The 8666-nt window shown below is 32.3% G+C and overlaps 1 protein-coding gene across 1 annotated transcript in view; it reads right to left on the reverse strand.

The window, feature by feature from the left end:
* The window catches only part of Inae (inactivation no afterpotential E), a 61546-nt gene extending 53637 nt beyond the window's left edge, over positions 1-7909 (reverse strand). The window contains exon 1 of the mRNA XM_026639481.2: positions 7484-7909. The gene's annotated coding sequence lies outside the window, so the exon portion shown is untranslated. The remainder of the gene's footprint in view (positions 1-7483) is intronic.
* Positions 7910-8666: the final 757 nt, after the last annotated feature.

An 8666-nucleotide genomic window follows, 5' to 3' on the forward strand; every position in this document is an offset into this window, starting at 1 on the left:
ACGGCCGTTTGAATGGAAAGTGGCGATGTGATGTTACGTGCTAATGGTGTGAAAAGACAGTCGACTGAGCATATATATAGTATTTATATATTTAATCTTGTCTTTAAAACCGTACTTTTTTATTTTTAACTTTATATCTCCACATACATGTTGTCCGGGGCTTCGGTAGGCTTTAATTTCTACTTTTTTTTATTGTTGTGTGCCTGCACATTTTTATTACTAGTCAGTACCTTGATTTGAGTTTGAGGATTAATATATTTTTTTTATCGATATTTGGTATTCCGCTAAAACCATACTAAGTATGAATTGTCATATACGATTATATAAATCTATTTAAATACCGTTAATGGAAAAATGTAGATATAACAAATACCTTGTTATATAATTATATTATTATTATTTTTTATGATATTTTAAAACACGACAGAGACATTTGATTTGTATTGATTATTTTTCGTTATAGAGCTTCGCTGTACTCAGCCCGAGATGTTATATGTAACGATTCTACGCTAATAAACGCTACAAAATACAACGATTTCAACTAAAAAAAACATTCTATGATGCCTTACAAAAAATCTCGAATTACATTATTTAGTTATAACATAAAAAAAAACAATAACATAATAAGACAATAAATTATGATTAGAGTAATATTAAACAATACAAAATGTACAAAAAGTACACTTAACAGCATATTTTTTTAGTGAATATAATTTAAAATTCAGGATAATGCGAAGGTTAATTTAAGTAATTTATCCACAATATAAATACAGTTTATATCATTGTAGGTAATAGCAGGTAAATTATATATTTATATAAATTTAAACGAAATGAAAAACGGAAAAGAATTAATACAACATTTTTTTATGAGAAGCGTCTGTAATGATATTGGATTTATAATTTTTTACTCATATTTTTATTCTTAATAAAAGACAGGATCGTTTAAGTTATGCATTTTTTGTGAGTTATCAACTAACAATATTCTTCCGTGTGGCATAAACAAGTTTTTTTTTTATTACATACGCAGGCGGACAAATTTGCCACCTGATTGAAATTGTGTACCATCGCCCATAGACATTGGCGCCGTAAAAAATATGAATTATTTATTCATTTATTTTATTTTTTTAGTTATGCCTCTTGTGTTTGAAGTTACACTGGCTTACTTGCCTTTCAAGCCGAAACAATACTGAGAATTTGATGGTAGAATATGATTTAAATACGGTACTTACTATACAAATACTTCATTTTATACCTTGAAAGGCATGCTGAATTCAGGGTTTTATTTATATTGAAGCCTCGAAACATATTTTGTGTAGTCGCGAGGGTCGGGGACGATTCACTTGTTTTATTTTAGGCTAGGATAACTAATATAAATAGTAAAACTAATGAGCCGTCTGTAAACGTCCCACGGCTAGGATAGGAATCTATCCTTTTTTGAGGAGTAGGCTTCCCACTATTCTTCAGTGCGTGGTGATACACACACAGACGAATTTTACATGCAGGTTTCCTGTTATGTTTGCCTTTACCGTCGAGGATAAGATGAATAATAAACATAGTGGTGCTTATCCCGGGTTTGAACACGCAATCATCGGTTGAGGTTCACATGTCCTAGCCACTGCTCTATCTCGGCTCTTGTATATGATTAGTAAAATATAATAATAACAATAAATGGTTCATTGATCTAGTAGATCGCTAGTAAGAGTGCAGATCCCGAATCGTGGTCAGTTTCTGTGTGTTAGCGTATGAATAATAAATAGTATATCATGCACTGATGGTTTTAAGACTGATCGTCGTAGTGGAAATTTGGCTGTCTCAGTACCTGACTCATTAGATATTTGGGATAATAGCCAGGTATGATTCAAATTAAAAAAAAAAACTTCAATTGTCACATGCAGCTATGGGAAACACTAATAGCTATTTCGTTTATTTTGATAAGCCAAGCGACAGATACTGTTATTTTTCATATCCACAAACCAAATCGTCCATCGATATATTTGGTTTTTTTTTTTTTAATATATGGAAAAAGTAAAATTGTAATAAATGTAAATTTTCCTTTAACATACATATAATATTTTTTATTCTAATTAACTTCAAAACTTGTAATTCCTCTGCGATTCCTTTTAATAATAAAACTAGTTCATATTCATTACTGTAGTATGAAGATGCAATTTTTTATAATTTGAAAATAAATAGTGAAGATTAAGGATTAAGAATACAGCGAAAAGGAGCGAAAGATTTAAAAAAAAAATGTTTATTTTGTATAATTTTGAGATTAAAATGAAATCATCAATTATTATTAACTCGCTCTCACTTACATAAAAACTTTCTTTTTACTTGAAATATAATATGTATTTCAAGTTTTACGCTTTTTAAGTTAAATATGTATTTTATAAAACTATAATTAAGTCAAATTTACTTAGTAACTAAAACTTTACAAAGCATATGAATTTTTAACAAAAATATTTAAAAAATACGCTTTATTTAATAACAAAAACAAACACAAACAAAATTACAGTTACTCATAAACAATAACGTACTACTTATTGTGTCTATGTATATATTTGTTTACGTCGATTATTTATTAAAAAATAACATTTCGTAAATTTTCGGGGCTAAGCTTTGATTCCGGTAAGATAACATCTGACCTGGTGCGTCATATCAAATGCTTGGTCGAAAGAAGCGGACGTCGTATCTACGGCCGTCCGGATCCTGCTTCTATCTTATCTCCCGCTAACATTATAGATTCACTCGAGTTTAACATTTTAAGTGGCTCTTATGATATGTGCTTTTAATACATTGTTATATCTTATAACGGATTGATTTGCTTGACGATTTACCTATCGTTAGGTATACGCGAAGTATTCAATAGTCATATACGTATTTATAAGTTGTACCTTTGAGTATATATATATATATATATTGTTGAAGTCGATAACACAAAGCACATTGAGGAATAAAGTAACGTGTTCTGTGTGTAATAATATAGTGATTAAACGTACTTACTTGAGTTACGTACATTACTTGGAATCTAATTAACACATCACAGCAATAATTACTTTAATATACATAACATAAACATAACATAATCAGCCTGTAAATTTCCCACTGCTGGGCTAAGGCCTCCTCTCCCGTTGAGGAGAAGGTATGGAGCATATTCCACCACGCTGCTACAATGCGGGTTGGTGGAATACACATGTGGCAGAATTTCGTTGAAATTAGACACATGCAGGTTTCCTCACGATGTTTTCCTTCACCGCCGAGCACGAGATGAATTATAAACAAATTAAGTACATGTAAATTCAGTGGTGCCTGCCTGGGTTTGAACCCGAAATCATCGGTTAAGATGCACGCGTTCTAACCACTGGGCCATCTCGGCATTACTTTAATATATGTTATAAAATTATATAATAAATTCTTTACTATGATTCCATATCGTAACATCTTCTAATAAATATCTAGTACCTACGAGTGAAAAATTGAGGCGTTAAAAGGACTTAGGATAATGTTTCTGGAATATTTTAAAGTATGAACATTTAAATTTAATTAACCAGCCTGCTCTTATGAAATATTCAAATCTGTCACTAAACAATAATTTTATTAGGTGACATCCTCAAGCTGATGGGACTTCAAACAAGTATCATAGACAAAGTCATAAATTGGATTCCATTAAGTATTTGCTTTATTGGTGGACAAAACTCTACCAGCGGGAGTGGCAAGTGAAGCTCATCGGGATTTGTCAGATCACTGTGAGACAATTTCACACTTGTTGAAATTAAAACTGTATCAATTGTATGAATTAAATTGTATTTGTATTGTTCTTCAGCAATCATTTTGTAAAATAAATTCTAAATGGATATTCCATATTGCTTATTACTAACTCAAACTCAAACTTAAATTCCTTTATTCAATATAGAAGCATTACACTTACTTATTGATAGTCAAATTAAACACTACCACCGGTTCGAAAAAGGAAACACCCTGACCTGAGAAGAACCAGCGAAAGAAACTCAGGTTAATATTATTTAGAATAATACATTTATTTGCAAATCATAATTTACTTTGAGGGCCTAAATAATCATAACTGCGAGGAATGGTGGCAAGAATGCTAGCAGTATTTCCCCTTTGAATCCCCCTTTGAATGTAAGCAGTGGAGACAATGGGAAGGAAGACGGTGTCCTAAAAAAGATCTTATTTTCCAGGGATCCAGTGTCAGCCCGTCAGGTCTTTTCGTCGTGATGGACGATAAGAATTTGAAACGTCGGAAAGAGCTATTTTTATTGTACTATTAACAGACGAGACAGCCTCCTTGGACAATAAAGACCGAGTAGGCCGTGAGAGTCCACTTTTCCTTAATGCCTCTATGTCTCATGATTTCTAGAAGGTATTGCGTGCCAGTGAAATGATTCTTTAGTTTATTAAGCTGAAAGCTGGGTACAGCTTTTTTTTTAATTAATTCGAACATTAAAACTTTCATCATTCTATCACCCCTACAATCTGTGATGGACAAAATTTTATAAGTCCAGGAAATCTTTAAATTGGACGCGCACGAAATACACATTATTTATACAAAAAAATGACGGCGGTCTTTTTGTTTGTAATATAAAATGAATGTAATGTTTTAAGATAGTAAAATCTATATGAGTATTTAAGAAATCCATTGTTTTAAGCCACACGAAATATTGTCTAAAATATTTTTATTCTATTATGTATTTATTCCTTCCCACTAAAAAACGTTCTCGTGTATCAAGGGTGTTAGTGGAGAAGTTCATACATTTTGTAAAGTGCGTTGCAATATTATATTTCGGTCGTCGGTAAACTCATCGAGGAATACCTAATCCAAACAAGATTAACGGATAGTTTAAATTCAATCTTGAAATAATAAAAACACTATGTTTGAAATGAATATCGTTTCGTGCACATATATGACATAAGTACAATTGTATTGCAGACAAAGGAAATGTATTTATGAACGCTCGTGTTTGTTCTTTCCATTTTAGGAAGTTAGTTGTGTTCGTGGCAAATACTATACTGACACAGAATTACTTCTAATATATTACGTGCAAAACGTTAAAGTTCTCCTACGATTGTATCTTCGACCCTTGAAATTTAGCTGTATTTTCTCATAGAGAATATTTTCATATTAACCAATAGTTCTAACTAACTCACTACTAGATGGCGTAGAAACACGCAACTTCTTTACTGTTCAACCGACCGACATGACAATTGACATACATTTGACATTGACATTTGAGCATGGAGAATATTTTGGCGCAAAAAAAATATATTCGTATCTTGTACAAATAATTGCAATGTAAAAACTTACTCATATTAGAAGCAAAGCCTGCGCTTGGACGATAATAGTTCGAGCAGTTAGTTCAATCCTAAGACTTTTACTTCGCAAGCTAAACTAAACCATTGCGCTATTGACCGTTTTAAAACAAATTTATAGAGGCATTTTAACGCATTCGGGATATAAGCCCGTCGGTTATACAGACCGATGAGTTCGGATCTATAAAATATATTTCGTCACATGAAGTATATACATTTAAGTGGGACGAATTTTAATAAAGCCTATATATATTTTTTATGAATTTTGTAGTAGCTAGTAGAAGTATGTATAAATTTGGTATAATTATAAATAGTTTGGTTGACTAAATTACATTTATCAAATAGCAGTGAAGCTAAATTGCTGTAAATATATGTTGAGATTTACTACAGAATTTATTTAAAGAAGTTCATAGACTATTTTGATGATTGAGGCTGTAAGCAACATACCATGTAAATTGTTCGTTGATGATTCACTTATCTTTGATAATACCTGCAATATAATAAAAAAAACTGTCCTTTTGTAGTCTGTTATGTTGTAGTCGCAAGATATGCCCCATGACTATCAATATGAGAAGTGATAAGCATGTTTTTAAATATATATTAATACAATAGTATGTATTATTGCTTATTTTAATATAGGTATAATATACGACGGTAGGCGGACGAACAAATGATGATAAGTGGTCACCACCGCCCATAGACAATGGCGCTATAAGAAATATTAACCATTCCTTACATCACTAATGCGCCACCAACCTTAGGAACTAAGATGTTATGTCCCTTTTGCCTGTAGTTACACTGGCTCACTCACCCTTCAAACCGGAACACAACAAAACTGAGTATTCCTGTTGGTGGTAGAATATCTGATGAGTGAGTGGTACCTAACCAGGCGGGCTTGCACAAAGCCTTACCACCAAGTGCGGTGTGTGCCAAGTGCTTATATTTCGTTTATAGATACACAAACAAAGGATAGACAAAGATGTCCAAGATTTAATATACATATTGTGAAAAGTAAGCAAACTCTGAAATGTGTGTTATCGACGCACATAGTGAGACGTGAGACGTGTATACATACAAAGATTTGGATATGAACATAAAGTAAAAACAACGATGCACTAAGCAAAGATTGCGATTGTTATTAAACTTTTGTTTCAATCTGAAGCCCCAAAATTTAACTCCGCCTGATCAACCGATGTTTCGCTCTTTAGCTCGAACAATAAATTGAATAAACAGCGATGGGTCATCACAATTATTTGGCATGTCATGTTAATTAAAGTATTTCCTTAAAGTTTCACGAATAAAACTAAATCGGAAAATACAAATTTTAATACACATCGTTGTGACATCAAAGTACTTAGTGAATAAACGATATTTAAATAAATTTTCATAAACATCATCGACATACTTTCGAGTTTCGACGTACACCAAGGATCCGTTTACTAAACTAATTTCTTTTGAAGACGATCAAAGATGTGTGCGAGCCGTCAGTAATGATAACTAAACTGTTACTGTATTGCCGCTCTCAATAGTAGTGTGTAAACAAAACCAAACACGCTATAAACAGAAATGGCCGGCAAGGAGCCAAGAAGCTCAAAATCGAAATACGAAGTACCTTTATTACATACGGAGTAAATTTTAAGCAAATGTCTATATAAATCTTAAATTATATTTCTCACGAGTACTTATGTTACCAATTATTTATTGTAATGCTTGAAAATGCTAAGTTGAGCAATTAAAATGCTTAATTCGTTTGAAATTAACGTTCAGCAAATACTTATAAAATAAATATTAATAATTGTATGCAAAGATTGCAAAAAAGGTACTTATATTTTTATGATTCGCCAATTGTATAATAAAAATATTTAAAAGCCTTATTAAATACTTTTTGCGAGGTAGGAAATATTTTAAGCGAATGAGGTATTGTAATTTTAAAGGTACGGGGGGAGATAACAATGATGCTCAGACAAAAATAACGTGAAATTACATGTTTCTGCCCTAAATAACTTTAAATCAATAATGTTTATAAAAGTATTATTATTATTTTCGAATACCGAAAGCGAGTGCAGTGCAAGAAATCGTCGGTGTAGTTGCCTTCGCTTTGCTGAACAAATATTGCAATTTAATTAATTTTATGTATAATTGAGAAGATACATACTTGTTCCTTCCACTGATTCAGGCTTACATAAGCACGTGTGCTCGTTTTTACAGTGGCATGAGCGCGTTCACTGAGCTCGTCGCGAGCCAAATTTCAACATTTTAACACTTAATTTAATTGCAACACATCTTAAGAAAAAAAAACATACACAGACAAACACCGTAGAAAATAACACAGACAGCCTGACCGCTTTCGCTCAGCTGTAAATACAAACAGCCACTTTTGCTTGCACACAAATGAGCCACAACGAACTAGTGCGATTTCACCTGCACTTTTTTTTTAAAAATATTTAGTGTTAATACAATTAGGCGAAATGTCGATGACGAACGTTGCGAGATGCAGCGTGTGCGCCGGCGCTCGGGCGATACGCGGTGGAAGGACGCGTGGCAAACAGTTACTGAGACAGATAGTGAGAACTAAGACTGGTTAGTAGTCGCCCGTCGGCGGCCAACCGCGACCGCATAGCCGCCGCCTGCCACCAAGTGGTGGGCTGCTTCGAGCAAGCGAACGTCGACCTAGTCTGCTGGATGCCCTAGAAATTATCAATCATCACAAGCGTCACTTTCGCCATCGGATACTATGTTTTCATATTAAGACATTTTGTACGCGCTTGTTACACTAATAAATATAACTGTTTTACTATAATAAGTGCGAGAGAAACTTAACACTATGAAAATGTGTTTCTCCGATTAAGTATTCATACCATTATAGTAGTTAAGTGTGCCTGAGGAGTTGAACTATAAAAAACATTTAATTTTTAATTACTATCAATTGCTCATTCGTGGTTCAGTAATAGGTACTGTTATTTGCATAAAATTCTTAAAATAATTACTAAAATGTTAATATCTCTTTATCAGGCGTTCAACTGCATTATCAGTGATCCGTAATTATTTTGTATCTAATGAATAAATATAACAATATAAAAAAATACATATGAAAAAAACATATAAAAAGTAACATCAAGCCATTCAAATTATTTGCATTTCTGTGCCATGATTGTGACACGATTAATTAAGGAGGTATTTAATAAAATATGCGAAGCAAATGGCGTTTGGAAACAGTGTATTTTTAAAAGATTTGTTAAAATGATTATTTTTTTGTTACAACATTTGAGGATTTTTTTTTATTTATTACTATCCATTCTAAATTTAAAACAATTATTATAACAAATATATACAAGCAG

Source organism: Vanessa tameamea, chromosome 8 (genome assembly GCF_037043105.1).
Source record: "Vanessa tameamea isolate UH-Manoa-2023 chromosome 8, ilVanTame1 primary haplotype, whole genome shotgun sequence".
Taxonomy (NCBI): domain Eukaryota; kingdom Metazoa; phylum Arthropoda; class Insecta; order Lepidoptera; family Nymphalidae; genus Vanessa; species Vanessa tameamea.